Source organism: Bos taurus, chromosome 28, assembly GCF_002263795.3.
Source record: "Bos taurus isolate L1 Dominette 01449 registration number 42190680 breed Hereford chromosome 28, ARS-UCD2.0, whole genome shotgun sequence".
NCBI classification, from domain to species: domain Eukaryota; kingdom Metazoa; phylum Chordata; class Mammalia; order Artiodactyla; family Bovidae; genus Bos; species Bos taurus.
Window position 1 is genome coordinate 19,412,896 of NC_037355.1, and position 14,135 is coordinate 19,427,030.

The following is a 14,135-nucleotide window of genomic DNA, read 5'->3' on the forward strand; positions in this document are numbered from 1 at the left end:
TCCCCTCTAAAGCTCTGTTTTCTTAATTTAGGTCAGTTCCTATTCCATTGAGAACATCTCTCTCTCTAAGAGGCAACCAAAGTCCCAAGGCTAAGTGGGAAGGGAAAAAGGTAAGACCCATTAGTGGTGCACAGAAGCTTTTTGCTTAAGTTTATCTCTATACAGAGAGGAAATTATCACAATTAGACTCTTCATAGATAATAAAGATTCCTTACAGGATCTTAGTTTCCTTCAAAGTTTCAGCAGCCTGTAAGTAGTCTGGGCAAATAAACTTCTTTGGGACTCCCATGGATTTAGTGGTGTTTTACCACTTTCCAAACTCCCTGAGAAGTTGCTTTCTCCTCAGGGATAGCTTCTCTGCATTGACTACTTACCACTTGCTTTTAGGACTTTTTTAAAGTGGAACAAGTTTTCCTAATTTCAGGAATCCTTAGGATCATCTTTCCTATTTCCCAGCACATTTACATCAAACTATATTTTATATTTTAACTTTGAGTGTATTCTACCTTGGCCTTGGATAACATGCGCACACTTATAAAGTTATATTATGTAGTTAAAAAAAAGTTAAACCATTTAAATGGTTATGGAACTATGAATTTTTCTACTCTAATGGGAAGAAACACTACATAAGGAAGCAAGTGCTAAAATAACAACAAACTAGTGAATACAATGGAGAAGGAAATGGCAAGCCACTCCAGTAGTCTTGCCTGGAGAATCCCACGGACAGAGGAGCCTGGCAGGCTGCAGTCCATGGGGTGGCACAGGGTCAGACACAACTGAAGCAACTTAGCACAGTGACTAGGGGAAAAAAAAAAAAAGCAGACCCACATATAAAGAGAAAAAGTTAATGGTTACTGGTTGGGAAATGAAAGGGGGGAGGGGATTAAGTAGCTGATTTTATACTATAAAATATAAAGCAATATATATGTCAATCCTAAAGGAAATCAGTCCTGAATATTCACTGGAAGGACTGATGCTAAAGCTGAAACTCCCAGTACTTTGGCCATCTGATTCAAAGAACTGACTCATTGGAAAAGACCCTGATGCTGGGAAAAACTGAAGGCAGGCGGAGAAGGGGATGACAGAGGATGAGATGGTTGGATGGCGTCACTGACCCGGTAGATGTGAGTTTGAATAAGCTCTGGGAGTTGTTGATGGACAAGGGAAGCCTGGTGTGCCTCAGTCCATGAAGTCACAAAGACCACTGAGCAACTGAACTGAACTGACTGATATAAAGCAAATCTCTTAAAAGAGATGGGAATACCAGACCATCCTTATCTGTCTCCTAAGAAACCTGTATGGGGGTCAAGAAGCAACAGTTAAAACCCTGTATGGAAGAACTGATTGGTTCAAGATAGAGAAAGGAGTATGATAGGGCTATCTGCTGTCACCCTGTTTGTTTAACCTACATGCTGAGCACATCATGAGAAATGCCAGGGCTGGATGAGTTACAAGCCAGAATCAACATAGAGGGGAGAAACAACAACCACCTCAGATATGCATATGATACCACTCTAATGACAGAAAGCGAAGAAGAACTAAAGAGTTTCTTGATGAGGATGAAGGAGGAGAGTGAAGAGCTGGCTTAAAGACTAAATATTAAGGCTCCAAAATCACTGCATATGGTGACTGCAGCCATGAAATCAGAAGACAATTGCTTCTCGACAGGAAAGCGATGACAAACCTAGACAGCTGCTGAAAAGCAGAGACATTACTCTACAGACAAAGGTCCCTGTAGTAAAGGCTGTGGTCTTCCAAGTGGTCATGTACGGTTGTAAGAGCTGGACCGTAAAGAAGGCAGAAGGCCAAAGAACTGATTCCTTCGAACTGTGGTGCTGGAGAAGACTCCTGAAAGTCCCTTGGAAAGCAAGGATATCAAACCAGTCAATCTTAAGGGAGATCAACTCTGAGTATTCACTAGAAGGACTGATGCTGAAGCTGAAGTTCCAAAAAGGTCATCTGAGGCAAGCAGACAACTCATTGGAAAACTTGGATGCTGGGAAAGATCGAGGGCAGAAGGAGAAGAGGGTGTCAGAGATTGAGATGGCTGGACAGCACCACCTATGCAATGAAGATGAACTTGGGCAAACTCCGGGACATGGGAAAGGACAGGGCAGTCTGGTGTGCTGCAGTCTGTGGGGTCACAAAGAATCGGACACGACTGGGTGACTGAACAACAACTAAAGACACCTACATACTTTCCACTGCCACTTGCTTTGTCAGAAAGGAAGGAGCTTTCTTTACCACTCTCTTATATTAGTGAGCTAGACTGAGCTTCAGTATGCTTCGTTAAGCTTATTACTATATTAACTGGTGAAGAATCCTGAAGAATATGCTTTACTTCCAGAGCTAAATGCTGAAGGCACAGAGTGGTGTTAGCCAAGTCCTGAAACAGTGGTTCTCAAAGGACCACCCTCCACCATCTAGATACATGGACAGTACCAAGCATCTAGTTTAAAATGAAGATTCTCAGGCTCCACCACTACCAGGATCAGAATTCCTGGCTGGACAGCCTAGCAACCTGTTTTTAACAAATGCTTGGGTAACTCTGGAGCACCTTAAAGTCTGAGGACCACTGGATCAAGGAAGAGCTCTTAATGTAACCTCTTTGGGGTCAGTGTACTCTCTGGGTCTGATGAAAGCTATAGGTCCAAAGAAACACGACAACATAGAATTTTGCATCATAATTTCAGGGATTTCCAAGATCGTCTGAGACTCTTCTAAGAAAATGCATTTGTAAGCTTTAACCCTAATCATATACTCAATTAAAAACTCTGAGGATGTGGCACTTTATTGTAAATATTTTAAAAACTTCATTTTTAAAACCTTTCTCCCATATCCACATATCCACAAACAGGCTGTAAGCACCCTGCCCAGGTGAGCAGGTATACCTGGATGATAAGGCTGGCTTCTCCCACAATTTCCCTTTCCTGCCTTCCTCTGACCATGACCTAGTAACATTCAAAGGCACCAAGGAAATCTTCTTGGCTCTTCTACTTGGGTAATCCACCTGACCTCCCTGCACACCCCCAAGAAGGACACTAGCCTACAGGCCCTTGTGCTCTCTTTGGTGCCCCATATGCTGCTTGAGCTTTCTCCCTTGTGGCACAGTGACTTTATCTCTCCAGGACCTCTGAATAAAACAAACTTTGTTTTCATGTGTCTCCTCTTGTGGCTATACCTCAAATAAAAGAACACACAACAGGCCTAGGCATCCTCAGTTTTAAAATGCTATTTGAGTTAAATCTGAGGTTCAGTCAGCTTTGAGAACCATTGCTTCATGGATCCATGAATGTTGGTTGAGAACACCTAGCCTAGAGTGATCATATCTCAGGATGAAGTGCCCCAGTTCAGGGCTTAGAGAGTCTCTTGACAGACCAGTCTTATTATCACTTCAATAACTCAACCTTCTACTCTCTCAGAAAGCACAGGGTCTTTAAATAGCTTTTCAATAGCTTTACATTGGAAAGCTGTTCATTATCAGTTTGGTGATATGAGAATCATGTAGAGATCAATTTCACACACCAGGTTCTCAAATTCAAATCAACTAGAAGGAAATGGCAGTCCACTCCAGTATTCTTGCCTGGAGAATCTCATGCACAGAGGAGCCTGGCAGGCTACAGTCCATGGGGTCCCAAGAGTCAAACACAACTTAGCAACTAAAGAGAGAGAGAGAGAGGGCTAATGGGGGATAAGCTCTTTTGTATTATGCAGAGAAACCTGTTTAAAGATGCCTTGGATTCCTAAAGATAGCACAGCAGTCAAAGAAGCAGGCTCAGAAAGTGGCAATGCTACATCCCTAGAATAAAGGAAAAGAAAGAAGGGAGCCCAAAGAGTAAACAATGTAACCACAATAGTGGCTTTTTCTTGATGCTTAAAAAATACAAGTAATCCAATCATTGCTGTTCCTTACTTTCTACTCAATAGCAGAAACAGAGGAAGTTCAAGGGCAGATACAAAGAGCCAAAAGTACAGTTAATCATTCAACAAAAAAGATTTCCAAGCTGATTAAAACTGCCTGTGAAGGAGCAAAATAATTTCCCAGGTAACAAGAACTATGAACCAGGAATTAGTTGGCTTAAGATTGTGACCCAAGGAGGTGTGAAATGAAATGTATTTTTTTCAGTCCACAGAGGTGATGCCCCCAAATTACTTCACAATCTTCTATCATGTTTGATCAATTATAGCGATTTGGGGGATGGGGAGAGATGGGGCACATTAAGGTTAAGTGTTTTATCCTGACATCTAGAAAATAAACGTGAAGTTACATTTTCAGGTACTCATCTTTAGAATGGTAACAGTTATACGTGGAACCTAAATACGACACAAATGAACCTATCTACAAAACAGATTCATAGACACAGAGAAGGACCTGTGGCGTAAACAAAATGAATGCACAGCAAGGTCCTACTGTAGAGCACGTAACTATATTCAGTGTCCTGTGATGAACCATAATGGAGAAGAATACAGAACAGAATGCATATATACGGCTAAAGCGCTTTGCTGTGCAGCAGAAATTAACACAACATTGTGAATCAATTACACTTCAATTAGAAAAAACATGGAGCATTTACAAATAGTCAATCAAGCTCTCAAATTACATGCTTTAGTTGTTATTAATATAAATGCATGACCATTAATTATTCATCCAGTTATCAAACATGTGTGTACAGCCCCCGTAACGTGCTATACACCTACTGCGCACATCATATACCGAAAGTGAGAATTTTGTTTGTTTGTTTTCCTTGACCTCTAATCTAGATAGTAAAGGAACTAACTCCTCTTGTACAACGAAATTTAACAAGAGTAAACGTTAAATCCACAGTTTAGGTTCCAAAAAGCCACTACTTAAGTATGATGCAACACACACTCCCATCCCATCCCTCACAGGCATACATTACTATACTATGCAGTAAAACTTGTTTGGCCCCTTTTGATGCAAAAAAGGATTAGAAGTTTTATTCATTCCACAAATAGTCACTGGAATATCAACAATGTGTTAAGCACTGTCTCAGAGATTTGTGGATGATGCAAAGGTGAAGATAAACAGAAACTTTGTATAAGGCAAGAATGTTCTGTGATGTGAATGCTAAAATTGCTATTACAGTGTTCTAAATATACGAATTACAGTTCCAGTGATTGAGATCATTTCAAATGAAGATTAAAGTCATCCCATTCAGAAAGATATCGATATTAAAAAAGATAACAGTAGGTGACATGGATAGCACAGGTCTGTCTAAAATCAAGGTATGTTAGGGCTGGTTAAAGGAACCAGAAATGTTTAGCCTAAGGTCTTTATTATGCTTTAATATACAAGAAAAAAGTGACATTATCTTGTTCTATAGCTGAGGATCTAAACCTGTTTTGTGTTTTTTTTTAAAATCCTTCAAGGGTCCCCAAAATCCTTCAAATTGTTAAAAATTTTTGAATGTGAGAAAATTTTCCCCCTGGGAAAAGAGTTTTTGATACAGTCTTTCAGATTTTCAAAGGAGTCCCTGACCCAAAACACTTTAAGAAACAGTGCCCAGAAGATAAAGTAGGTTCAATATATGTAAGTTACATCTAGCTGGTTCAATGTCAGGAAAAGCTTTGTAACAACTGTAGCTAAGCAGGATGAGATGAGCTACCTTATGAAGTAGTAATATCTCAGAAACAAAGCATTCCTCCATGCAGAAGGTATTCATTTATATAGGACACTACAACGTAAAAGGTTGTGGACACACTTCAAAATATGAAAGAGCTCTTATTGTGAAAGATATTTCAAAATTTTAAATATTAAAGAAGAGCAAGAGTTTTCAGTGTTTATCAAAAGAGTATCACCTGCTAAAATCATTGTTACTTAAGATTTAATTTATGGGTAGGGTGTATATGGCATAATAAATCGCTATAAATGTGTGTATGTAGTATTTGTCTGTATAATAGCTAATTCTCTTCTAGACAACAGGAAAAAATGGGATGTACGAGTTCCTAAGATACAATTACAACAGGGTGCAAGAATTGTGCATGGCATATTGGACACTGGGAGAACATAAAGGGGATTCAGAGAAACTGAAGACAAGGAAACACCAAGGAATCTAAATATTCACTGAGCTCAGATTATCTCATCTACATATTGATAGCTATGTCACCTTTAAACTGGGCATTCACTGGTGATACTTATCATTGGTGATACCTATCAGATACGTTTTTGTCTTCTGCCAAAAACGTAAAAGATGAAAAAAAAAAAAAGACCACCACCACAAGAGAAGATTCTACATATGGACATCACCATATGTTCAATACTGAAATCTGATTGATTATATTCTTTGCAGCCAAAGATGGAGAAGCTCTAAACAGTTGGCAAAAACAAGACCAGGAGCTGACTGTGGCTCAGATCATGAAATCCTTATTGCCAAATTCAGACTTAAATTGAAGAAAGTGGGGAAAACCACTAGTCCACTCAGGTATGACATAAATCAAATCCCTTACGATTACTACGCAGTGGAAGTGACAAATAGATTCAAGGGATTAGATCTGATAAGAGTGCCTGAAGAACAAAGGACTGAGGTTCCTGACATTGTAAAGGAGGCAGGGATCAAGACCATCCCCCTAAAAAAGAAATGCAAAAAGGCAAAATGGTTGTCTGAGGAGACCATACAAATGGCTGAGAAAAGAAAAGATGCAAAAGGCAAAGGAGAAAAGGAAAGATATAAGAAGCATCTGAATGCAGAGTTCCAAAGAACAGCAAGGAGAGATAAGACAGCCTTCCTCAGTGATCAATGCAAAGAAATAGAGGAAAAAAACAGAATGGGAAAGACTAGAGATCTCTTCGAGAAAATCAGATATACCAAGGGAACATTTCACGCAAAGATGGGCTCGATAAAGGACAGAAACAGTATGGACCTAACACAAGCAGAAGATATTAAGTAGAGGTGGCAAGAATACACAGAAGAACTGTACAAAAAAGATCTTCATGACCAAGATAATCACGATGGTGTGATCACTCACCTAGAGCCAGACATCCTGGAATGTGAAGTCAAGTGGGCCTTAGAAAGCATCACTACAAACAAAGCTAGTGGAGGTGACAGAATTCCAGCTGAGCTATTTCAAATCTTGAAAGATGATGCTGTGCAAGTGCTACACTCAATATGCCAGCACATTTGGAAAACTCAGCAGTGGCCACAGGACTGGAAAAGATGAGTTTTCATTCCAATCCCAAAGAAATGCCAAAGAATGCTCAAACTACTGCACAACTGCACTCATCTCACACGCTAGGAAACTAATGCTCAAAATTCTCCAAGCCAGGCTTCAGCAATACGTGAACAGTGAACTTCCAGATATTCAAGCTGGTTTTAGAAAAGGCAGAGGAACCAAAGATCAAATTGCCAACATCCACTGGGATCATGGAAAAAGCAAGAGAGTTTCAGAAAAACATCTACTTCTGCTTTACTGACTATGCCAAAGCCTTTGACTGTGTGGATCACAAGAAATTGTGGAAAATTCTTAAAGAGATGGGAATACCAGACCACCTGACCTGCCTCTTGAGAAACCTGTATGAAGGTCAGGAAGCAACAGTTAGAACTGGACATGGAACAACAGACTGGTTCCAAATAGGAAAAGGAGTATGTCAAGGCTGTATATTGTCACCCTGCTTATTTAACTTATATGCAGAGTACATTACGAGAAGCGCTGGGCTGGAAGAAGCACAGGCTGGAATCAAGATGGCCGGGAGAAATATCAATAACCTCAAATATGCAGATGACACCACCCTTATGGCAGAAACTGAAGAGGAACTAAAGAGCCTCTTGATGAAGGTGAAAGAGGAGAGTGAAAAAGTTGGCTTAAAGCTCAACATTCAGAAAACAAAGATCATGGCATTTGGTCCCATCACTTCATGGGAAATAGATGGGGAAACAGTGGAAACAGTGTCAGACTTTATTTTTTTGGGCTCCAAAATCACTGCAGATGGTGACTGCAGCCATGAAATTAAATGACGCTTACTCCTTGGAAGGAAAGTTATGACCAATCTAGATAGCATATTCAAAAGAGGAGACATTACTTTGCCAACAAAGGTCCGTCTAGTCAAGGCTATGGTTTTTCCTGTGGTCATGTATGGATGTGAGAGTTGGACTGCGAAGTACGCTGAGTGCCGAAGAATTGATGCTTTTGAACTGTGGTGTTGGAGAAGACTCTTGAGAATCCTTTGTACTGCAAGGAGATCCAACCAGTCCATTCTAAAGGAGATCAGTCCTGGGTGTTCTTCGGAAGGACTGATGCTAAAGCTGAAACTCCAATACTTTGGCCACCTCATGCGAAGAGTTGACTCATTGGAAAAGACTCTGATGCTGGGAGGGATTGGGGGCAGGAGGAGAAGGGGACAACTGAGGATGAGATGGCTGGATGGCATCACTGACTCGATGCACATGAGTCTGGGAGAACTCTGGGAGTTGGTGATGGACAGGAAGGCCTGGCGTGCTGAGATTCATGGGGTTGCAAAGAGTTGGACATGACTGAGCGACTGACTTGAACTGAATGACACCTGATGTTCAACATATTTTCACATGCATATTTGCCCATCTGTAAATCTTCTTTGATGAGCTTCTTTTACTCATTTCTTAACCAGTTTTCTTATTGTTGAGTTTCAGGAGTTCTTTGTATATTTTGGACAGAAATTGAAACCGAGTACCCCTAAAACCGAATTCCTCTGAACAGCTTATGATTAACCTCTCTATCCAAAACTTCACTGCCTTTCTTGCCCCACACCTGTTCCCCTCTGGATTGAATAGTATCAATTAAAAGGGTGGTACTGAAACCTAGCAGGACCCTGTGAGGCCCTTCTGGGTATAAAAGCCTTTCTGTGTTCTCCCTTTTTGTTTTCAGAGTAAGTCTTTAGGCCCCCAGACCTTTCTGAGTTCTGAAGAACAGATTAAAGCAGTTAATAATTAGGGAAGTGAGAGAATGCAGAAACAAACAAAAAAAGCATTTAAGAAACAATGGTTCAGCAACAAAACAGAGTCCCAGTTCCTCCTCAAGGGATATACCTAACCATCTGATGCATATCTTTAAGTAGTTCTGTAGGATATAAGATCCCTGCCCAGGTGGAGGATGTGACTACAAGTTGACAGCAATCATGTAGACCCCAGACTGGTTACAACAAGAAGGCTGATGACTAAGATCCCTGAAACACCACCCTGTTACCTTACTAGCAATCAATCAAAAATAGTCATGCACCCTGAGCCCTCAGCCCAAATGCTGTCTTTAAAAACTCTTCCATGAAAGCCACAGGAGAGTTCATCTGGTCCTTCTGAGCATGAACAGCCTGTTCTCCTTGTTTTGCCCTGCAATAAATCTTCCTCTGCTCCAAACTCTGACATTTTGGTTTGTTTGGCCTCACTGTGCGTAGGACATATGAACTTGGGTTCAACAGCACAGTCTTTTGTCAGACATGTCTTTTGCAAATACCTTTCTCCTAGTCTATGGTCTGCTCATTCTTTTAATCTCCTTATTTTTGCTATGTATATTTAAATTGATTTAATGCCTTTGTTATCTCTGTATTTTAATATAATCTGTTGGTCTTTCTGTTGCACAGACTCTGGGAAACTTTAGTCTTCCAATTAGCACAAAAGAAAGTACAACTTTATCAGGGTAATTTCTCATACAGCACCAGTAAACTTCAGCTCACTTATCAAAAATTCAGAACTAGTGAAGTTTAAATCACTGTACTTCTCAGGAAACTGAAGCCCAAATTTTTTGGTAGTATTAGAAAAAGGTTTTCCTATGATTTATTCCTGTAAGAATTTTCTAAGAGAAACTGAAATTTTTCTGTCTTGGAAAACTGGTAATTTAATTTACAATTATTCATTTTGCTAGGCACATGATAAAAATGATTTAAGATCTGAAGTAAAAAAAAAAGCATGAATGTAAATACATGACTGGAAATATTAATTAAACTAGAAAAAATGTGTGTGTGTATCCATGTATGTATGCTCAATCGCTTAGTCCTATCTGACTCTGTGATCGCATGGAGTATAACCCACCAGGTTCCTCTGTAAATGGGATTTTCCAGGCAAGAGTACTGGAGTGCTTTGTGATTCCCTTCTACAGGGATCAAACCTGAGTCTTCCGCATTGGAAGGTGGATTCTTTACCTCTGAGCCACCTGGGAAGCCCCCCACAAATGACTGATTGATAGTAAAAAGCACTGGGAATATTTCTTTTCTCTTTTTTGCAATTGCAGCAGTAATCTGCAGTCTTATAAATTAAGACAATGAGCAGTGACTTGTTTTCATGAAGTGACTAGTACTATTTGATGGATGGTATTTACATATTTATAGTTTATTTGTATATATTTTAAGTTAAATCCCATTGCAATTAAGCTCCAAGGGACTGCATAAATTCCTTTCTGAGTATTATGGCAGTCAATATTAAAGTTAGTGGGTTACTGGTGGACTCTTTTTAAAAAATACATTTTCACTACAATTGTATTTATTACAAGGTATTTTATGTATGTATATAAATGCAGATATCACAGATATTTTAAGATTATGTCATTTTTAGAAAATTAATTCATTATTCAAAAACCTGATTACAGAACAAAAATTCTAAGATGACTTTTACTTACAAAATGTAAAGAATTTAATAAATTATTTAAATCACAGATAAATACCTAAAAGGAAAGATTACCCACCCTCCCTGAAAAAAAGCTCCAATATGTACAATGGAGACTTTTTCAAATAAAGAGATGATAAACAGGATAACACTTTGAAAATACATAAATTACACATGAATGTTCTAGAAAACAGTGAAAGCAACTTCTAGGCCCTAAATAGGAAAATATCCTTAAAGAAAGGTCTAAAGGCACAAATTTGTCTCCTGGGGAACTTGGAAATACAAAGTTTTTCTGAAATTGCTAAAAACACTGGAAAATATGTAAAGTGGGTTGAGAAAAAGCTCCTGGGGTAATACTATAGGGCAAGACCAGTAGAATCTGTCCATCTCTAATGTTTATGATTCCTCAGAGATACTTATGGAAAAAGATTAACATATGCAATGTTACAAAATGCTGGCAATTTTGCTCTTAGTAGAAAATTATTTATATTGAAATTCATTTTGCAATAAAAAGACAAAAATGAATAAATGAGGTCGGTTAAGGGAATTTAATTAATGAACTCATGAAAATAGTTTTGACGAGGTAAGAGAATCAATGCGAAGTTTTCTTTTTGAGGGGAGATAACTGATGTTGAGAAAGAATCCTACATTGTTAGTTATTAACCTGTGGGACCACTTGCAAATGCTCTATGTTACTCAGTAAGAAAAACCTCATCAGTACAGTACTTTTGCTACCCTTTTCTCTATTACAAAGATAATCTTTTAACCTAACATTTCGGTTTCTTTTTTCTATTTTTGTGGGGGAGGGAGAGTGGGATAGAAGAGAGATATATACAGACATAAAATATTTATATTTCCATTCTATATTTTAATTCCATTCCCACAAGCTTGTTTTTTTTAAAAAAAAAAAAAATTGTTTTAAAGGCATTCCAGTGGTCATTCCCACAGACTAAATGACCACTAGGATCTATTTAAGTCTATGGGGAGTAATTAAGACAGGACAAATGTCATTAGATCATACTAATATTCTACAAACATTCTAATGCCAAATCCACTTCATAGCCCATCATTATTAACATGATATAAGACCACCTACTATTCTTAATGTCTTAACTTACTATTCTTAATCTTTAATTGGAGGTGGGCCATAACCCACCTCCAAGCTAGCCAACTATTTTTTCTAGTATGATTACACAGTCCAATCCTCCTAACAAGAATAATCAATTCAGCTATTGTTATTTCAGAACCAACCCCAAAGAAGGACACTCTTGACCTTTTACTGAAATGCTCTCCTTGCCATCAAACCTTAACTAAAATAAAACTTGGCCACTCTATTAATTCATCCACCTAGCCATCAAATCAACCAACAAGTACCTGGAGAATAAGCACTGTGTAGAATCAAACATCTGCTCTCACAGAATTTTCAGTTTAGTGGGGTGGAAAAACAATAATCATTACTTTTCTAGCCATATTCTAAAGTGAAGATCTCTCTTGTTTTGTTATCACTGATGGCCACTGTTACCACTCTCTTGGGTGCTATAACACAGATGACAATAGTTAACATATTTTTGTCTTGCTTTTGGAAAACACTTTACAATATCAATGCACTCCCTGTCATTAAAATAGGGCCTCAGTATAAAATTTTCAAGTCATCCCAGTTTTACAATCCAACATAATCTCTTGCAAATGATCCTACAACAAATTTGACTGAATCATTCCCTTATTCAAATCACTTTGTATTACAGAAAGGTGTCCAATCTTCTTCTTCATTCAGATTTCTTTTTTGCCTCATTTTCCACTAGTGCCTTTCCCTAATTATGCATATCTTATATCCTGAAACAGCCTCTGTTCTTTCTCATTTATTTGCCTCTGTTGGCTTAAGATATTTCCCCATATCCACATTAAAATTCACTCAATCCTTTCCAGGCATAGTTCAAACATAGATTTTTCTATGACCTTTCAGATACTGCCAGTCAAAATTAATGTCTTCCTACCTCATAATCATTGATGTTTATTTAGACTTCTACTGTAACACAACAAAATAGCTTTAATTGCTTATTTATTTACTGGCTGCACTGCCTGGTATGTGGGATCTTTGTTCTCTGACCAGGGATCGAACCCGTGTCCCTTACACCAGAAGCACAGAATCTTAACCAAGGGACTGCCAGGAAAGTCCCTAATCGATAATGTATTTATGCATGTATTTATCTCCACAAAACTTTGAGCTCTAGGTCAAAGATCTCTTCATATTCATCTCTGTATTTTCCACAGTATCTAACAAAGAATTTGTGCAACAAATACCATCATGAAATATTTGTAAAGAACATTTAAAAATCGACAGTTGTTAGGGAAAACACTTTCCAGCAGATCTTAGAAAATCATTTTTAAAAGGTGCTATTGAAAATGCAGAACTAAACTGTTAAAGCCAGTATGCAGTTACTATATAAGACACTGTAACAAACCATCTTGAGGTCACCAAGTTGAAAGGGGAAATTCACTTTAGGGATTCTCCCTTGAAGAGGAAGAAATCTTTCAAAAGTGTAGTATTTAGAAAAATTCTGAGAGAAGCTATAAATATTATAAATTGAAAATGTGAATAAGAATTTAAGTGCTTCAAGCTCATGAGTTCTTTCCTCATGGGTTCCTTTCTTGCTTGGATTCCATATAGGTTCACTAGTTGGCCTTCTGATCAAGAAAGAGGTAGCTGTCATAAATCATAAACTTAATTTTGAAAATTTCACAAGCAAGAGCTTCTTTACATGCAAAAATACCTACAATTTACTTCCAATATGTCAGAGGACAAATTTTAAATATTTCAGTCAAATAATACAGTTGTAAATAGAGTTGTTATTTTCAGTAGTTATGTTCTATACAGTCTCTACAAATGACCAAATACTGAGTCAGAACCCCTAATGGAAATAGAGAGGTAGATTCCTGGATCCTCAGGTAACAACATTTTCATCAACCTATCAATATATAACCTCTGATGTGTGCTTCTGCTTTAAGACATTTTATCTAAGTATACTGTTGATTCTTTAACATTGAAATCAAAGCCAATAGCACTGTAACTCAAACCTGAATGAAGCTTACCCAACTGTCTCATTTCTGAAAGATCGCCTCTGATACAAAAACTTAAGTAGCACTGTGTTTTTAAGTCATTCCTGAATGTAGTGGGAAAAACAGTTTGGTTGATTAGAACTAGAACTTTAGCTATGAATATGGCACGAAGTTATCCGCTCAGAAAAGTTAAAGCCATATTAGTAATTTTGAAAAAAAAAAAGTATATATTATGTGAAAAAAGTACACTTTAACATACAAAAAATAATGTCAACTTTTAAGACACCTGTTTCTTCATTCACATTTTGATTTTCCAAAGCCCACTGCAAAGATGGATATGAAAACTCAACCAGATTGTTTCAGAGAATGAGAGCTTTCTAAAAGGAAGAGATGAGGGACTTCCCCAGTGGTTCAGTGGTAAGACTCTGCACTCCCAACGCAGGGGTTATGGGTTCAACCCCTGGTTGGGGAACTAAGATTCCATGTGCTGTA

General features: G+C 38.2%; 1 protein-coding gene across 5 annotated transcripts in view; it reads right to left on the bottom strand.

Moving 5' to 3' along the window:
• Nucleotides 1-14,135, bottom strand: part of JMJD1C (jumonji domain containing 1C) — a 316,168-nt gene that overhangs the window by 98,548 nt on the left and 203,485 nt on the right. The window lies entirely within an intron of this gene.